Source organism: Ochlerotatus camptorhynchus, unplaced genomic scaffold, assembly GCF_037179485.1.
Source record: "Ochlerotatus camptorhynchus isolate MF236.1 unplaced genomic scaffold, CSIRO-AGI_Acam_v1.1 ptg000667l, whole genome shotgun sequence".
In the NCBI taxonomy this organism is placed as follows: Eukaryota; Metazoa; Arthropoda; class Insecta; order Diptera; family Culicidae; genus Ochlerotatus; species Ochlerotatus camptorhynchus.
Window position 1 is genome coordinate 117,106 of NW_027041145.1, and position 18,089 is coordinate 135,194.

The 18,089-nt window shown below is 38.5% G+C and overlaps 2 protein-coding genes across 2 annotated transcripts in view; one reads left to right on the forward strand and one right to left on the reverse strand.

The window, feature by feature from the left end:
- LOC135714592 (uncharacterized protein DDB_G0283357-like) overlaps positions 1 to 4,388 on the reverse strand; it is a 36,778-nt gene extending 32,390 nt beyond the window's left edge. Inside the window, exon 1 of the mRNA XM_065237976.1 lies at positions 3,624 to 4,388. The gene's annotated coding sequence lies outside the window, so the exon portion shown is untranslated. The remainder of the gene's footprint in view (positions 1 to 3,623) is intronic.
- The window catches only part of pelo (protein pelota), a 68,465-nt gene that overhangs the window by 36,879 nt on the left and 13,497 nt on the right, over positions 1 to 18,089 (forward strand). The window lies entirely within an intron of this gene.

The following is an 18,089-nucleotide window of genomic DNA, read 5'->3' on the forward strand; positions in this document are numbered from 1 at the left end:
GGGGTCGCCAATGGAAGCGATTTGGATGGGAAGAGTGAAGATGTCAACTCCCTGTTGCTAACATTTCGTGGATAAATGGTGGGTTCTTCTCCCCATTCTTTAGGGCATCTTCCTGTTGGATGGCTCGTTTTCTGGCCAAGTGGCTGATCAAGTTGTTGGAAGGAGATTCTTATTTGTCCCAAGTAAATGAATAGGCAAATTGCCTATCAATCCATCCATTCGTTTTTGGCCCTTTATACAGCGATTTTCTAATGACAATCAGAGGTTATCAAGCTTGATCAAGTTCAACAGTGAGGAGTGTCTACAGCTATCGGACTAGTTTCCGTGCTACAATGAGTGGTAGACCACTATCATCATCATCATCATCTCAATCTGTGGGTCGCAGAAATTCAGACAGCAATTTCATGTTAACTTAATATAAAATTATGTAGAGATAATCCAAATGAGCTACAATAACAAGCTGTTTCAAAATCATTGAGGGATTTTCAATGTATTTTTTTGTGATTATTCAGGCGTTTTCTAAACTGTTCTATCATTTAATTTCAGGATTATTTTGGCTTCTAAAGTCATTTTAGATAGCTAATTTTGACTATATTGGGCCTATTGAGTAATTTTTGGCGTTTCAAAATTATAATGAGATTTTGCGTTTTATTGCGAAATATTTGTCGTTTTTAATGCTAATGGCTATTTTAAACCTATTTTGGCATTTAATGGTCTAGTTTAGTCATGTTGGGGCCAGTTTTTGCGTTTTGATGTTTCAATGGCTATTCCGACGTTTTCAAGACTATATTGAGGGACGTTTTCAAAAGCCATTTCAGCGTTTTAAAGCATTTTTGTTTTCGATTTTAAGCTATTTTTAGCGTTTTAAGGTGCGTAGTTAAACAACTTAGCCCGGAGTCGTTGTTTTACCATTTCATCGTTTTGATTACTCTTTTAGATTTTCAAGATAATTTTCGTACATTGATGGCAGATTTTGGACTGATTTGACATATTAGTGCAATTTCGGCATAGCTTTTTTGGTTTTGTTGTTGTTGCTATTTTGGTGTTTTTAAATGCCATTTGGGTTTTGGGATTTAGCGAAGACAACAAATCAAGAAGACTGGCAACTCTGCCAGAATCCAAGCGACAGATACAATGCCGCTGCGCTTGAGTAAAGGTGGAGGCAACGCATAGAAAAATGAGCAAATACACAAACCCTTCTTCTGCGGATGTAATCTTTGCTATCAAATTCATTCGAAGCATTTACCTTTGAGCGACAGATGACGCGATTGTACCTGTCTCATAGCATTCGTATGAGAAAATGGAAGAGTTGCCAGTCTTCTTGATTTGTAGTCTTCGGATTTAAGCAATCAAGCAGTATGAAGGCTGTTTTGGCGTATTGAAGCCATTTTCGAGTTTTTAAGGTTATTTTTGCTTTACAACATCTGTATCAATATTGGTGGGTAATCCCTCAAAGTGAGTCGCAATCCACAACAGTTTGAGAACTACTGTTTTAGAGTCACATCGTCACATACATGCATAATGCAAAAAATCGAAGGGCTGCTTGAGACGCGGTTGGCCAGATACCCATATGTATTGAGATATCTAGCCCTGGACCCCTACTCCCACACGATTGTTCAATCTTGAACCGTATGTATAAAAGGCAATTGATTCTGGATGGATGCTTGATTCCCCACTCTCCCAAAAATTACGACCAGCGGCTATCACATTCCTACTTTAAATAATATTCGAAGATGGGACATTCTCATATGAAATTTGTATTATTAAATATTCGATAAAAAAAAAGTTTCTTTATTTATCGAATATTCCAAGAAAGGAATATTACCACAAATATTAAAAATAATTGTTTGTGAAAGAACGAGCAGCAATTAAAATAAGGAGTAATCTTTGATTGTAAATTATCTGTATGTTTCAAAAATATGTCGATTCTTAGCGATTATACCAAAAATGTCCGTTATGCCAAGTGTCCATTATGCCAAACATCCTTATGCCAAACGGACCAGTCCCGTTTGCTAGCACAATACCATTAATTCCATTGAAATTTGTTTTCCACAGTCTTGTTAAATAGGTACCGATCAATTTCCTTCGGGTTAGGGTATCCAAAATCTGCTACCTTACTTGAACGTTATAACCCCAGAATGTTTCACAAAAGCATCAAAGGAACTAACAGAGTCTTTTGCAAAAAAAATACCTGCTTAATATTTAAATTTTACCCTTTACGTAGCCAAACACGTTTTGTAAACACGTTCATTTCAAACTGGTTTCGTCGGTCGTTTTTGTCAACGATTCAGGCACTTATTGCAAAAGTGTTTACTGTTCTTAGCTTAAGCTAAACTTAAACAAAGCGGTTAGGTTTTTAAAATGTTCTAAGCATATCAAGCTGAATTATGCATTATCATTGACCGATTCTCTTCGTCGACATGTTAAGACATTTCCAATTTTCAGCACACGGATCGATGAAATAAGTTACCCGAGCAAAGTCTGTGATCAAATTGGAAACTAAATGTGTTGTTATGATGTCGCTGATAATGATTACTCATTTTGATGTCGTTTTGGTCGTTTCAACGGGCAAAATATGCAACAAAATCTTCCTTTGACATCACATTGAAAAATAATTCTGCTATTAGGGGGCGACCGCGGCGTAGTGGCTAACATCCATACCTCTCACGCTAAAGTCACGAGTTCAAATCTCACCCCGGACAAGTCACGAATGACCCAAGAGTGTTAAAGTGACTATAATAAAAAAAATCTGCTATCAGTGAGGGCAAACTGAAAACTTAATTTGATGAGCATTTTTCCTGTTGATAACAAAATGAGTATTCAATTTAATGTTCTGCGACGGCAATGAAAACAAAACTGCAACAACATATTTTTGAAGAGCAAATGTACAGCAAAATGAAAACAATTTTCATTTATATAAAATATGTCAATCGCCTAAACCGAATTCAAATTATGATATGTGAAATTGATATGACGATTTGGTATCGATTTGCTGTCATTTGGATGCTGGATTTTTCTCGAGTATTATCTAGCATTTTAAACGACAAACTCGACAAGAAACGGTTCAGTACCCAAGTTATTAACGGATGAGAAAGTCGATGAAGAGAATCGATCAACCTTAGGACCTAAGGCATCGTTCAGCTTGAACCATCATGAAAAATCTAATTTTTCTGAGCCCGATGATATCTTTGTCGATTTCATGTAGCTTCATTCTGGCAACTGTTATTGAAATAATAAGTCCAATGACACTTACTGTGTCCAAAATTTACACAAACTTTTCGTGCTGTGAAAGCCTACTTGCTTCGTGTTTAGAAAGCTCATTCACACCTTTTCTGCGAAGCTCTACGACATGCACTTTCTTTCGTGCACGAAGATCTACCAGTGCCGATTTTCCCCGTTTCAAAGCAACAATTAGGCAGACCATATCGTCAAAACTTTCTTCTCTCTTTCAGGCAAATTTGCACCGTGCAGTTTGGTGCGCTTGGTCCAACTATTTGAGTTTGCACAAACGCTTGCTGCACCCCTCGTAGGGTCGTCTAAAACTATTGCTTTTAGTAGCTGCTCAGTCCCATTCCATTTCCATCCGCTGCATTCGAGAGTCACGAACGAATGTATGTTTTCACCTTTGCGACCAGCTTTCTCAGACTGGTGTGCTGTTTTTATGTCTTTATATTAAGCGTGTTATGATTTCAATTCGTCGCCAACCGTGTGCTGCGTCCCCAAAAGTGCCTGTTGTGGTGTCACTGCTTTTTAGTCTGCCTTTATGCGATACTATCTTGTTTATTAGCTGCTCCGCCGTGCCGGTTTATATAACATTCCACTGAACTGTTGTGCTTGCCACTGCGGTGACGACGTGGAGATCTAACTTGAATTGATGCACTTTGAATACGCGATCAGTTCAATTCCAGTTCTGGGTTTTCCATGCTCTGCGTGATTGTAAAAAGCTTGCAGCAGACACAGGCGCTTTTCGGTTGCACATTTGTTTTTTTTTTAAATTAAAGATTCAAAATTCCGATGATTACGCGTGCACACAGTTAACGTTATCTGCTGTTGTTATCCAAGTTCAATATACATATCTAGGTATGTAAGTTGGTTCCGGTTTTCGGCAACAATAAAAAATGCCATCATGATTCAGTTCATTATTGGTATTGATTCGATTCAAGATCCGCCACGCGATAAATTCGACGGAGACAACGCGCACTTATTAACCAATTTCAATCGAAAATAATTGAATACGACGACTCAAGAAGGGAGATGTTGCCAGTGGCTTATTTTGAACGCGAGCGTGCACGTGAAATACTTTCTACGGGGCTGTAACTGTAGCTATACCACTGCTGCTATGCCTAACGTAAGTAGGTGAAGCGTAACGTGTTTGAGTCTCGGCGGCGTTCGTACGACTGACTGACTGACTCAGTTTCGCCGACGACTTAGGACTTAGTTGGCCTGGCCCTGGGCGCATACGCTACTCCTTTCAGTTGTTTTCTCTCTGCTTTCGGATCTCTCTGTAGAGCATCGCATGCTCGGGATCTCGAGATTCGAGAGATTTTTATCTTTAGGAGAAGTGTGGCAGCGTTGCCAGATCATTTTCAGAAAAATCTGGACCAGGTAAAATATAAAATCTGGAAAAATCTGGAATGCTCAAAAAAATCCTCTTTTTAACATAATGCTATTGAAATCAAAGTTATGTGACAATCTCCAGTAAAAATAGGTCAGTTTGATCATCTGGAATTTATTTAAAGTACTAGAATGGTTATAAATTACATGTTTAAATAAATTATATAAAGCAAATAACTTGTTAGCATTGGTAAAATCATCCAAAAGTTGAAAAGTATTGACACGGTGTGCCCAATAATTTCAAATATCGATTACGCAGCATTTCAAAAATTGAGTTAAATGTGGGTAAAAAACAGCAGAAAATATGGTTAGAATTGTTTTTTAAACTGTATTTTTTTACAAATAATGTAAAGCAAAAAATCAAGGAAATTTGATGGGATGAATTTTTTGAACTAATAGTCGATGTAGTCCTTACTATTTGATGCAGTACCAGAATTTAAAGATTTTATTAGTTCTAAATAATTCTAATATTACTCTGAGGTTGATCAGATCTACAATTTAATTCTTGACATCATACAACATACAACACCCAGCAGACCAGTAGGCAATTTTATTTTGAAGAAAAAATCACCGGGCAGTTTACCTAAACTACGGGTAACTCTACTATTCGCATGACCATTTCGAACAATTTTATGTCAAAGAATAATTTTATTATATTACTAAAATGAAAGTCTGATAGCTTCATTTTTGAAGTCTCAGGAACTTGCAATGATTCTAAATTCTGGAATTTATATTTTTCCTGCGTCCCAGATCATGAATTGTTTTGTTAGTCTGAATTTACTTGGGACTCTTCACAGGATATCTTCGCCTTTTTTGTTTTAGTTCAATTCGAATCATCCTAGAATTCCATCATATTTCTTTTCTATATTCCCCTAAAATAATCTTGAAAATATCTAAACTTTTCCAGTAACATTCTAAGAGTTCTTAGTATTACCTCTTGTAATCTCTTATAAATCACTCTCCACATCCACAACTCCCTCAAATTGGTAATAATTCTCAAGAATTGGCTCAATTTCGTGTCCATTTTTTTCTATGAAATTCTTAAAATATTCTTAACAATTTCCTTGGTACACTCTTCAGAATGACCGTCACACTCTTCTCAGACCTATCCGATAATTCCCTTTAAACTGCTGTGTAGGTAAGGTCAGAATTGTTTTGAAATCCTTTTCAGTATTATCTAAGTACTCAAGTACTTTGCCAAAATGGTTTTGAAAGTCTCCCAGAAATTGCGCTTAATATTTCATTAAAATTAATCTCCATAGAAACATTGGACAGAATTCCATTGAAATTATTCTCACGATTCGTAACAGCGTACTCCTTAAGTTTCATCATGAGAATTTTCTATAATTTCTCTTCCGGATTGTATTTCCTTTATTGACAAAATCTCCATGCAATTGTCATCAGAGTTGACAAGACAATTAACACCGTCTTCTACCAGAGGTTGCACATACTAAATATTCAACACTAGACAACGAACAACACACCACACCCATTAGACCAGTAGGGAAATTTTCAGGTTGCGAACCCTCACTTCGTGGCACTCACAATACGCCTAAATGATGGGTGACGCCGCACGACCCAGAAACCCACAAAGATGGATGTAATTCTACTCAGAAGTAGCTTGATATTCTCCTTTGATTACACAAACAATTCGCCTCACACTTAACTGTGAATTGTTTTCAACCTCAAAATTCCAATTATGTCCAACGTTGATGGCCTTTAATAATTAAAGTAGCAAGTTTATTTTTTATTAGAGGATATATCAATTGCAGTGATATTTTCAAAGCATTAAACATGTTGCAACAATCTGGGAAAATCTGGAACATATTTAAAAAATCTGGAAATATACGTGGTCTGTCTGTGTATCTGACAAGACTACTAAAAATCTGGAAAATCCAGATAAATCTCGAATACTGGCAACGCTGAGTGTGGCCATCTATGTAGGTGCAACATCTCACACTGAACAACTGTTGTTTGTTTTTGTTTTTATTTTTTAACTATTCGATTTATTCAAGTAGGGGAAATGGATCAATAAATTCCCTTGAAATTCAGCTTGGCATTCTCAAGTCATCCTCCCGGAATTCCCTGTAAACAAAATAAAAATCATCACTATACTGCCCATAAAAGCATATCAAAGCTGATCATTGCATTAGATCCTCTTCGTCGACTTTCTCTTTCGTTAATAACTTGAGCACATAACTGTTTCTTTTTTTATATTTAATTTTGTCGTATTAGATGCTAGGTAAAAACTTCTATCGATCTGTGTGCAGAAAAAAAGAGAAAGTCGACGAAGAGTATCTGCCAATGTTCAGCTTGATCCCTATCTTGAAAAACAGCAAGCCGCTGTTGACAATGCATTCCCGGGTAGAGGGAAATAGCAAAACCAGAGTAAAACAATATCAAATTTTACTAACAATATCTTATTATAGTTGAAGATGCTAATTTCAAATAACAGACTAAAGTGGTAATTTTTATACGATAGATGGAGGAGATGAAAGTCTAGAGTTGATAGTTCCAGTGGTGGCGGGGGGGGACACCCCTCACCATCCCTCTCCAAAGGGGGAGTTGTCCTAGCTCGCTATCTACTTTCTATATGCAATTTTCACACTGCCGTACTCTAACGGAACTATCAATTCTAGACTTTCATCTCCTCCATCTATCGTATAAAGATACCACTTTAGTCTGTTATTTGAAATTAGCATCTTCAACTATGTAAATCGTTGACTTCACGCAGAAGTAATACTAAACATATAGTCAAAGTAATATCTTATTATATTATTGGCAAGTTGTGCGCTATAACAAGTTAATAGCTTATTCTGCTATCAAAGCTTAATTAATGTTGTCATGATATTTTGGTATAATGAATTCAAGAGCTTATTTTGATCGTTGGAAAATGTGATTTGAAAGTGTTAATCAATTTAGTTACAAGTTGCGACAAATTCTAATAAAAATCAAGCTAAACATTGCATTAGGTTCTAAGTCATTGACAGATTTTATTCGTCGACTTTCTCTTTGTATCCCCACGGCCATGCAAGACATTTCCAGGTATTTTCAGTCCACAGATCGATAACAGAAGCTTTTATCTAGCATCTAATACTACAAACACATCAAGAAACGGTTATGTGCTCAAGTCATTAACGAAAGAAAAAGTCAACGAAGAGAATCGATCAATGTTACTTAGGACATAATGCAATATTCAGCTAAAAATGTGTTCAAATTTATATAAAAATTCGCCTTTTTTTAAGCTGTAGTCAGACATGGAAAAAATCGTTCAACATTGCATGTAACACTCGCTCACTTGTATACAATATCAGAAATGAACAGCGACGTATACATTCTAATTTAATTTGATTTTCACCGATTTTTTTCGTTGAACGAAGAAGCGATCCAAACTGACAGCTGAGTTATCGTGGTGGATTCTAAATGTAGTAGTGTGCAAGATTGCTCAGTGATTTCTTTTTCCACTCTGATTTGTTTCTGAGTACATTCAGTTGAAACAACTGAGTGATAATTTTGAAGAAAAATAATCATTTCGATTTCTAGCTCCATATGAGCTTAACGCATTGAAATAGGCAGAAGAACGTAAAACTGTCACACAAATAAATTTAACAGCTGAAATAAATCCACCCGACATAAATCACTGAGCGAAACTATGCTCACATGCTGATTCTAAATCATTACCTCTGGTTTTGGCGCATTCATGTCGGTTATTATTTCTTTCAGTTTCTCGTCTATTCTGTTTTGTTGCTATCCGTTTCGAGTCTGAGCAGAGTCGCTTGGTTGGACTTTCTCAGCAATCTGTTAACAACCAACAATGGTTCGGTGTCCATCCAACCGGGAAAACCGGGAATTCTGATTTACCGCGAAAAATGCGGGAAAACCCAAATTGCACCGGAAAAGATCATATATACTCATCCCAAGTAACAATTCTGATTTTATATTAGTCTTGTAGGCAATAATTTGGTCTTGAAGAATCCTTTAAACCTTCAAACTTGTAATGTTACTTGGAATCAACTTGCATATATTTTTTTTTCTCGCTCGCTATCTGTTCGCGCCCGGATCAAGCGTTGATTTTGTCGTTGTCGATAGTTAAATTTATATAATTTCATATGGTGTCATTGGAATGCATGTGGCGTCATTGCTTGAATTATTTTGCTACAGTTTTCTGAGTGAAGTAGTTCTAGTATAAAGGCTGAGCGAGACATATCCTGTTACGAAGCTACTTCAAGATAGAGAAGCAGATTGATGCCGTCTCAAACTCCTTGCAAACTCCGATCATGCTTGGCATGCGAATGTTTGACACCGGACATAGAGATAAATTAAACATTAATTTCTGCACTTTTCGATAACCAGGTACCAAGATTAGGACATTTTTTAATACCGAGGTTAGTCTGTAAAACATAAAGGTCTGAATCCATACCTCTCACTCCAAAATCATGATATCAAAGCTCTCCCGGATAAAACACGAATGATCCGAGAGTGTGAAAATATCTATAAATAAAAAAATACTCTTGGAATCCTGTAAAGATGCTTTTAAGATGATTTCACAAATCATGATTGGAATTTCCTTGCATTTCTCTGCAGGTTTTTAAATTCTTAAATAGAATGGCCAGACTGCATTTGTTTCAAATCCGTTATCTTCAAGAAAAATTAGGACATACCGTTCCATTGTTTATAATCTAGAGATATCACAAATTTTCTGAGATTTCGAAAAAAATAAACTCTGGTTCCGATATATCTTTGTCATCTTGAAAGTTGTCCAAGCCTAATATGTTGAAAAATGGTCTAGAAAACTTTCCAAGCGCTAGAGATTTTTTCAAAGACATGAATTTCGATAAATCTTGGAAGGCCGGAAGCATTAGTATCGGCAAACATCGAAAAATAATGTAGTAGAATTTTCTTTTTTTCAGAAGTTCTTTCCCAAGCCCATCAAATTGTATTTTCTACAAGTCCGGAATCAGCAAATTTCCAATCCCAGATTTTAGATGTATTCTTTGTTTAAAATCATGAAATATTTTCTATATTTTAGAAACATTAAATTTTTCTCGGACTGTGAACTTACATTCTAACACACTTACCTTACCAATCAGGCTAAGGCCTTGTTGTCCTCTGCTGTCCGAAGAAGTCGTCTCCACTCTACTCGATCCATGGCCACAGTTCGCCAGCCTCGTAGTCTGCGAAGGGTTCGCAGGTCACCAGGTCGATCCACCATGCCCGCTGCGCGCCTCTTCTTCTTGTTCCTGTTGGGTCGCTTTCTAGAACCATTTTCACTGGGTCGTCGTGCGGCATTCTTACGACGTGCCCAGCCCACCGTAGTCGCCCAATTTTTGCAATGTGGACGATGGATGGTGCAATTCGTGGTTCATTCGCATCCTCCACGTTCCGTCATCCATCTGCACTCCACCGTAGATGGTACGCAACACCTTCCGTTCGAAAACACCAAGGGCGCGTTGGTCCTCCACGAGCATAGTCCAGGTCTCGTGGCCGTAAAGGACCACCGGTCTAATCAGCGTCTTGTAGACAGTCAACTTCGTGCGGCGGCGAATTTTATTCGACCGGAGCGTCCTCCGGAGTCCAAAGTAGGCACGATTCCCTGCCATAATGCGTCTTTGAATTTCTCTGTTGGTATCATTTTCGGCGGTCACCAGTGAGCCCAAATACACGAACTCATCGACCACCTCGATTTCGTCACCGTCAATCTGAACTCGGGTTGGGAGGCTAACATTGTCTTCCCTAGAACCTCTTCCTTTCATGTATTTTGTCTTTGATGCGTTGATGGCAAGTCCAATCCGTCTAGCTTCAGCCTTCAGTCTGATGTACGATTCCGCCATCATCTCAAAGTTCCGTGCCATAATGTCAATGTCATCGGCGAAGCCAAGGAGCTGGATGGACTTCCTGAATATCGTGCCACTCGTGTCTATCCCAGCTCTTCTGATCACACCTTCTAACGCGATGTTGAACAGCAGACACGAAAGTCCATCACCCTGCCGTAACGCCCTTCGAGATTCAAAGGGACTCGAGAGTGTCCCCGATACTCGAACAACGCACATCACTCGATCCATCGTCGCCTTGACCAAACGCGTCAGTTTATCCGGAAGTCCGTACTCGTGCATAATCTGCCATAGCTGATCTCGATCGATTGTGTCGTATGCGGATTTGAAATCGATGAACAAATGATGTGTGGGCACGTTGTATTCGCGGCATTTCTGCAGAACATGCCGAGTCGCGAAAATTTGGTCCGTGGTAGCGCGGGCATCCATGAATCCCGCCTGGTATTGCCCCACGAACTCTCTTGCATATGGTGACAGACGGCGGCATAGAATTTGGGAGAGTACCTTGTAGGCGGCGCTCAGCAGTGTGATCGCGCGGTAGTTGCAGCAATCCAACTTGTCGCCCTTTTTGTAGATTGGGTATACGACACCTTCCATCCACTTCTCCGGTAATATCTCCTCCTCCCAAATCTTGGCAATTACCCAGTGCAGCGCTCTAGCCAGTGCTTCACCACCGTATTTTAATAGCTCACTTGGTAGTTGATCTACACCAGTTGCTTTGTTGTTCTTCAGCCGACCGATCTCCTCCTCAACTTCTTGAAGATCAGGGGCCGGTAGCCTGTCGTCTTCTGCGCGTGCTCCAAGGTCTGTTGCCGTGCCACCTTCGTTTTCTGCTGCTTCACCGTTGAGGTGCTCGTCATAGTACTGCTTCCACCTCTCAATCACCTCACACTCGTTCGTGAGAAGGTTACCGTCCAAGTCCTTGCACATATCGGCTTGCGGCACGTAGCCTTTGCGCGAACTATTTAGCTTCTCATAGAACTTCCGTGTGTCGTTTACGCGGTACAGATTTTCCATCGTCTCGCGATCTCGGTCTTCCTGCTGCCGCTTTTTCCTTCGGAAAACCGAGTTTTGTCTGTTCCGCGCTTGTCTGTATCGCTCCACATTCAATCTCGTGCGGTGTTGCAGCATTCTCGCCCCTGCTGCATTCTTCTCCTCTACTAACAGTTTGCATTCTAACATATCGTAAGTTATTCTACGTTTTCTTCATTTGTTTGAATTGAAGATCGCGAATTACTAAGCACCAGCATAAAACAAAAAAAAAATCCAATATCTTTACAATGTATACCAGAATAAGATCGAGATTTTTCTAGAAAATTTTCCTCGTTCCAGAATAATGATTATTATTGATACAATCCAGAACACTTGCCTAGGTTCCAGAGATATGAAAATTTGTCTATGTTTGAAGTTTTACAGAAGTCTCTATATTCGAGATCTTTAAAATTGCTTGTATTAAAATTGATGGATTTGTTCAAGACGTTGAACATTTTTCTCTGCGCCTGAATTTTCTCCAATTTCAAGGTTTCCTAATAAATTTATATGTTCAAACTTTCACATCCCGAAGTTCAACCAATTCGCGATCTGAATCTAAATTCAACTTATTCAACGGTTCATTTCCAAAAAATCGTGGCAGAAATGTGAGGAAATGGAGGATACAAATTAACCCATTGGTTATCCAATTAATACTGATTTTCCGAAAACAAATTTATAAGATCCTTCAACCATTTGTTTTATTTAAAAAAAAAATCTTGTAAAATGCTCATGGTGGTTTGGGAATTTATAATATTTGTCAACGCGGATTGCATTCAACCACAGATTAGATCCATATCTATAATATCTTTCCGATCAATAAATGGTCACTATTTTATTGTTTTAAAGTCACTATTTGGTCACTTTTTTCGTTATTGTAGTCAATACTATTGTATAAAATACCCACTACCAGCCCTGCATATTGTAGAGGAATTCTACTGACACAATTTTATCATTATCTCTAAAGGATTATATTTGAACGCCTTTTTTGTTTAAGGTGGAGTTTTTTTTAATACCCGGGAAAAAACCGGGAATTGAAAAATGGAATTTGAATGGACACCATGAATGGTTATTTTGTTCTTGCGGAGCTCGCACGAGTGAGTGAGTCAAACCTGTGGCGATTTTGTAACCGATTTAGTTAGAACTGACGACAGGTTATGTTAAAGATTGAGATCAGTTTACGTCAAAGTTATTCAAATTTGTTTGGAGTTGTGTTCAATGTCTTTTAAAAACACTATTATAATTATCGTTTATCGTCAGAAAATAATTCAGTTATACCAGATTATAGGGTGCTGAGTTGTTTTAAGATGAAATTTATGTTGGTACGTTTTGTATAAATTAAAACCCAGTTTTGACGTAGGACTACGTCTGTGATTTCTATATGGGGTACACTTTTTGAAAAATGGAAATGGAACATTTAACGAAATTGTGAAAGATTTTGAACGTTAATAACTCAGCTGCCCCTGGTCCAATTTCAATAATTTTATCACCAATCGATCAGAAATATTTCTACGCACCGATAGCATTGCTTCCATTTGTTTATTTTCAACAAGGAGCTATTCTTTTGTCATCACCTTTGCATGGGTCCCATCTCATTGCTCGATTCCGGGCAATGAGAAGGCGGACTCACTTGCTAAGGTGGGCGCTATGCAAGGCGATATTTACGATCGACAAATCGCCTACAATGAATTTTTCTTCATTTATCGTCAACAGTCGCTCGCCAGCTGGCAAAATAAATGGAGTGAAGGATGTTTGGGACGATGGCTATTCTCGATCATCCCTAAGGTGTCTAAGAGTCCTTGGTTCAAGGGGTTGGATGTGGGTCGAGACTTCATTCGTCTGATGTCTCGCCTCATGTCCAATCACTATTCGTTAAACGCTCACTTGTTTCGTGTTGGGCTGGGAGACAGCAATCTCTGTGAATGTGGACAAGGTTACCAAGACGCCGATCACATCCTTTGGTCTTGTGCTGAGCATCGTGGAGTCAGATCTGAGCTGTGCGATTCCCTTCGGGCTCGAGGTAGACAACCTAATGTTCCAGTTCGGGATATTTTGGCTAGACGTGATCTGGAGTTTATGAAACTCATATATGTTTACTTTAAGAATACTAACCTTAGATTGTAAGTTTGATTAACTTTGTGTTTAGTTTGTGTATTTTGCGTGTAGGTTTTTTTTTATGTTTGTCTTCAAGATGAATAGAAATAAGTTCATGTTTTAGGATTAATTAAATATTTGTACAATAAATCATATTTCAAACCTCCTTCTCCCTTTCCCCATCCAAAAAATTGTAAATCTCCACTAACCTCGAGACGACCGCGAGTAATCGGTTAAATTCCTTTAACTCTAGATTTAAAACATTAATCATGTATAATGCAAATGATAACTCGGCTCTGTAAAGTTTATTCGATTGAGCCTGTACAAATAAATTAATATAAAAAAAAACAAGGAGCTATTGAAAAAGGGGTAAATTTCAAGCATTTTCCAAAAGCGTCGAAATAACTAACAAATCCACCAATGCATATGCATATGCTGCTTCCCCAACACTGTCATCAGAGAGTCGTTAGTAGACGAAACAAGTCGAAGTGGCATTCGCCTACGATCTTCGGGCGTGTGCGAATAGGAAGGATGCAATTGCATAACATAACACTCATCGCCACGACTACACAAAATCCTCTCCAGAGTTGTAATCTTGTAACCAAACTTGGAAGCAGGGGTGCAAGTGATTTTAATCGATTATATTCATCGACTTTCTGTTTCGTTAATAACACGACGGCAAACACAATCATTGATACGTTTGTTGTTCTGGATGATAGAGGAGCATAGCAGAAATAGTGCGAAATAGGTTGGTGAAGCCATGGTCATCAAAAGAGGAAATCGATGAAGAGAATTGACTTTCACACCTATGCTGCCAGTCGTCGTTGAGGAAAAAATCCGAAAGAAAGTGATTTCTTGGGGATTTTAGCACAAAATTTCCTGAAGTTTTCGGAACATTCCTGAAATGCACTTTGGAATATTCCAAAATTCCTCGAAACTCGTTGGAAGTTCTTGCCTTAAGCTAATGGGGCTGTTTTGTAATTCTCTTATCATCCTCGAAGTACTTGGAACTTCCCTGATTATAATGAAACTCCGGAAAATATCAAATCTTCTATGAAGGTCAGTGGATTTTCTTGAAGGTTTCGGAAATCTAAACTGCTCTAACAATTATCTTGAAATTACAGATTTTTAAACTTACCCAAAAGTCTGAACTTTTCTGAAGTTTTAGAACTTCTTAAAAGTTCCTGCTTTTTTCCTGAAACTAATGGAACCGACCCTAATTAGGTTCTCACAAACTTTCGCTGTTTCTTCACTCTTCTGTCCAATTTTCGTGCCTATTTGTGAACTCCTTCTCTGCATAACTGCTAGTCGCTAATCACTAAAAATCTCCCCTGGCATTCAATAAACAGTTTGATTATTTAAAAAAATCGGTATAAATCGGTATAAATTCTCAAAAATCTGTATATCGGTATCAAGTTCGATAATCGGTATATCTGGCAACGCTTGCCACAGCCTCCCCTTTTAAATACCCTATCCTCTCCAACTCTCTGGTTTCTCTCCCACAGTTTCCATCCCACACTCTCCCAGGAAAAAGCAAGTTTTCAGTCGGCAGCAAATGCTAATGCAGTTGAAAATGCCTAGAAGGCATTTTAGAGTTTGCTCTCAATTACAAAGCTCAGTCCTCCTAGCTGTTATTGTTTACCACCTCAACCCCTTCATCCCATACACATCGCAGCTAGAACCTCCCACTGCTGCTGGTCGCCGATCCATCGGAAACAACCGGCGATCAGCACTGTGTTGTCCATTCAGACGGTTATTGGTGCGCGGTAGGATGAACGGCCGAAGCACACGATGCTAATTAAACCGAAAACAATTGCTGCTTAAAAGGCAGTTTGAAAATTAGCATTATGCTATTAAATGGTTCTTCTTTTTTGATGATTTTCCATGAATACGTAATTTCGGTTTCTCGATGCGCAGCAACGTAACCGGAACCGCACCATAGGTCAACTGAAGATTTAGGTACATCTGGTTATATGTTTTACATCAGTAGTGATGTGTTGATGCTCTCTACACAGAAAAAAAATCTGGTAATGTTAACATGTTTCTTTTCACACAAACGAGAAGCTTACATTCAATGTTACTTACAAAGATGGATAGCTGCATACAATATTTGAAATATTTCATGAAATATCTCATAACTTTACATTTTGAATTTGTATGATATATGACGCTCCATTTATGCGCATCATATTAAACGAAATTTACACTACTTTGTTTGAGCTGTGTATACTTAGAGAAAACATGGCTATTTTTATGCATTCACTACGCAGCTCCGACGACTGATGGTTACACGATCACGTCCATGATTTATGTTTACGCAGCGCAGCATCCATAGGACTATTCTCATTGTCTGAATGTGTGTTCTAATTGCTTGCTAGGTCTATTTTCGTTCAATACAAGATGCTACCAACCAACCAGGTCATAGTTCTAGGCCGCGGCGGTGATTATGCATGTAATTGGTAAGGTGCTTAAATTGAAGCTGTAAGTACAACTTGCTCAGACATTGATTAATCCTACCGGATTAGTATAGAGAAAATATTGCCCACCATCGCAAGATCAATGTTCAGGATGGCCTCTTATATCGCTCGTGCCATATGCGCATAATTATTACACAAACCAAATGTTTACTCACGGAGAAATCACCATACGATCTGACATGTGAACTCGGTCTGCGTAACATAAGCAATCGCAAAACTCGCGTGCCACAGCATCTGACTAACCAAATCCATGCGGCATTTTCCGTTTGATCCAAGTGAGCGTAGCGCCAAGCACAAACCGTGTCTGTTGACGTTCCATTTATTAGCCAAATGACATTTAAAACCCCCGTCCGAGCAGTAGATATTTCATGCAAACTCAATTACCATCAAGAATACGGTTCTTTACGAGACTGAAACGGCTGCTGCAAGTAGCTAGAGTGTAATGTAAGTAAGTATGCGTTGGTATGGGTAACAATTAAAACATTCCCAAGAAAGCAGTCGCCGTGTGAGAAACGAGTTTTTTTTTTTAATAATTATCGTCACTGTCCTGTATAAGTCAAACGAACAGCTGATTGATGTTGTGAGGTAGCTGGAAGATAAAGTCTACCTAATGAATGGACATATTTGCCTGTTCATTTTGATCGGATAGCTATTCAGGTCACAACAGTGAATTTAACAGTTTCTTCTAATTCTTCGGTGCATGCGGTAATAATATTTACTTCATTTGAAAAATCTCAAATAATCACAACATTCTGAACATAGCTTAACAGCATTACACAGTGGTCAAAGGTGGCAATTCAGCAAGACAAAAGTCTTGTGGTTTTGGTTTTAGTTTTAGACGTGTGGTTTTGGTGAAGTTTTGTTTGCATAAAAATCTCCTTAGATCATCCTCAAATTAATTGATATTCAAAAACTAGCTTTTTACCCTTCTTACAAAGAAGGGTATAGATATCACTTGAAAAACCGACTATCGATCCGAGGCCCGGAGGGCCGAATGTCATATACCATTCGACTCAGCTCTACGAGATCGGAACATGTCTGTGTGTGTGTGTGTGTACGTGTGTATGTGTGTATGTGTGTATGTGTGTGTGTATGTAACGAAATGAATGCGCTCAAGTTTCTCAGCAACCACTCAACCGATTTGGACAAACTCGGCGCCAAATGATAGGTCTTGGGGTCCCATTGAACGCAATTGAACGGTTTTGGAATCGGTGAACCGGTTCCGGAGATATGGCCGGAATAAGATCCGGTGAATATGGGCCTTCACGCTGGATTTAACGGAAAACGTATCAAAACCATCATGCGACACATCAAATTACTACAGAATTCAAAAATAAGATCAATGCAAGTCGTGTTAAGTGTTCCAGACGACATTGGACACACTTGGACATGTTCCGGGTATCCCTGGGAAGTTGCTTGAATATGAATTAAATCACATTAAAATACGATGATAAGGTGATTGGTAGCCTCACCAAATAGACTACACCCGGATATATTCCGGGAACCCCCAGGCAGTGGCGTAGCGTCACTGGATGACACGGGGGTGGGGGGCTTGGTCACTGATAATGACAATAAAATAAATAAACTTGAATAAGTAAGAAGGGTCTGATCACACCATAGGTGGATAAATTCGGGTTTTTGTTTTTGAATTGCACTTCGGCAGTTACAGCTGAGTTAATTAAAAAAAATGAAACTTTTATGACTTAAGTTAGGGTGTACATTAAAAAATACTATCTACCTTTTTGACGTAGGACTACGTCTGTGATTTATAATATGGGGGTACACTTTGTGAAAACCATAAATGGAACATGTAACGAAATTATGAAACATTTTGAACGTTAATAACTCAGCTGCCCCTGGACCAATTTCAATAATTTTATCAGCAATCGATAAGAAATATTTCCACGCATCGATAATAATGCATCCGACTGTTGATTTTCAGCAAGAAACTATTTTAAAAGGTGGTAAATGTCAACCACTGTCCAAAAGCGTCGAAATAACTAATGCATATGCTGCTTCCCCTACACAGTCATCAGAGAGTCGT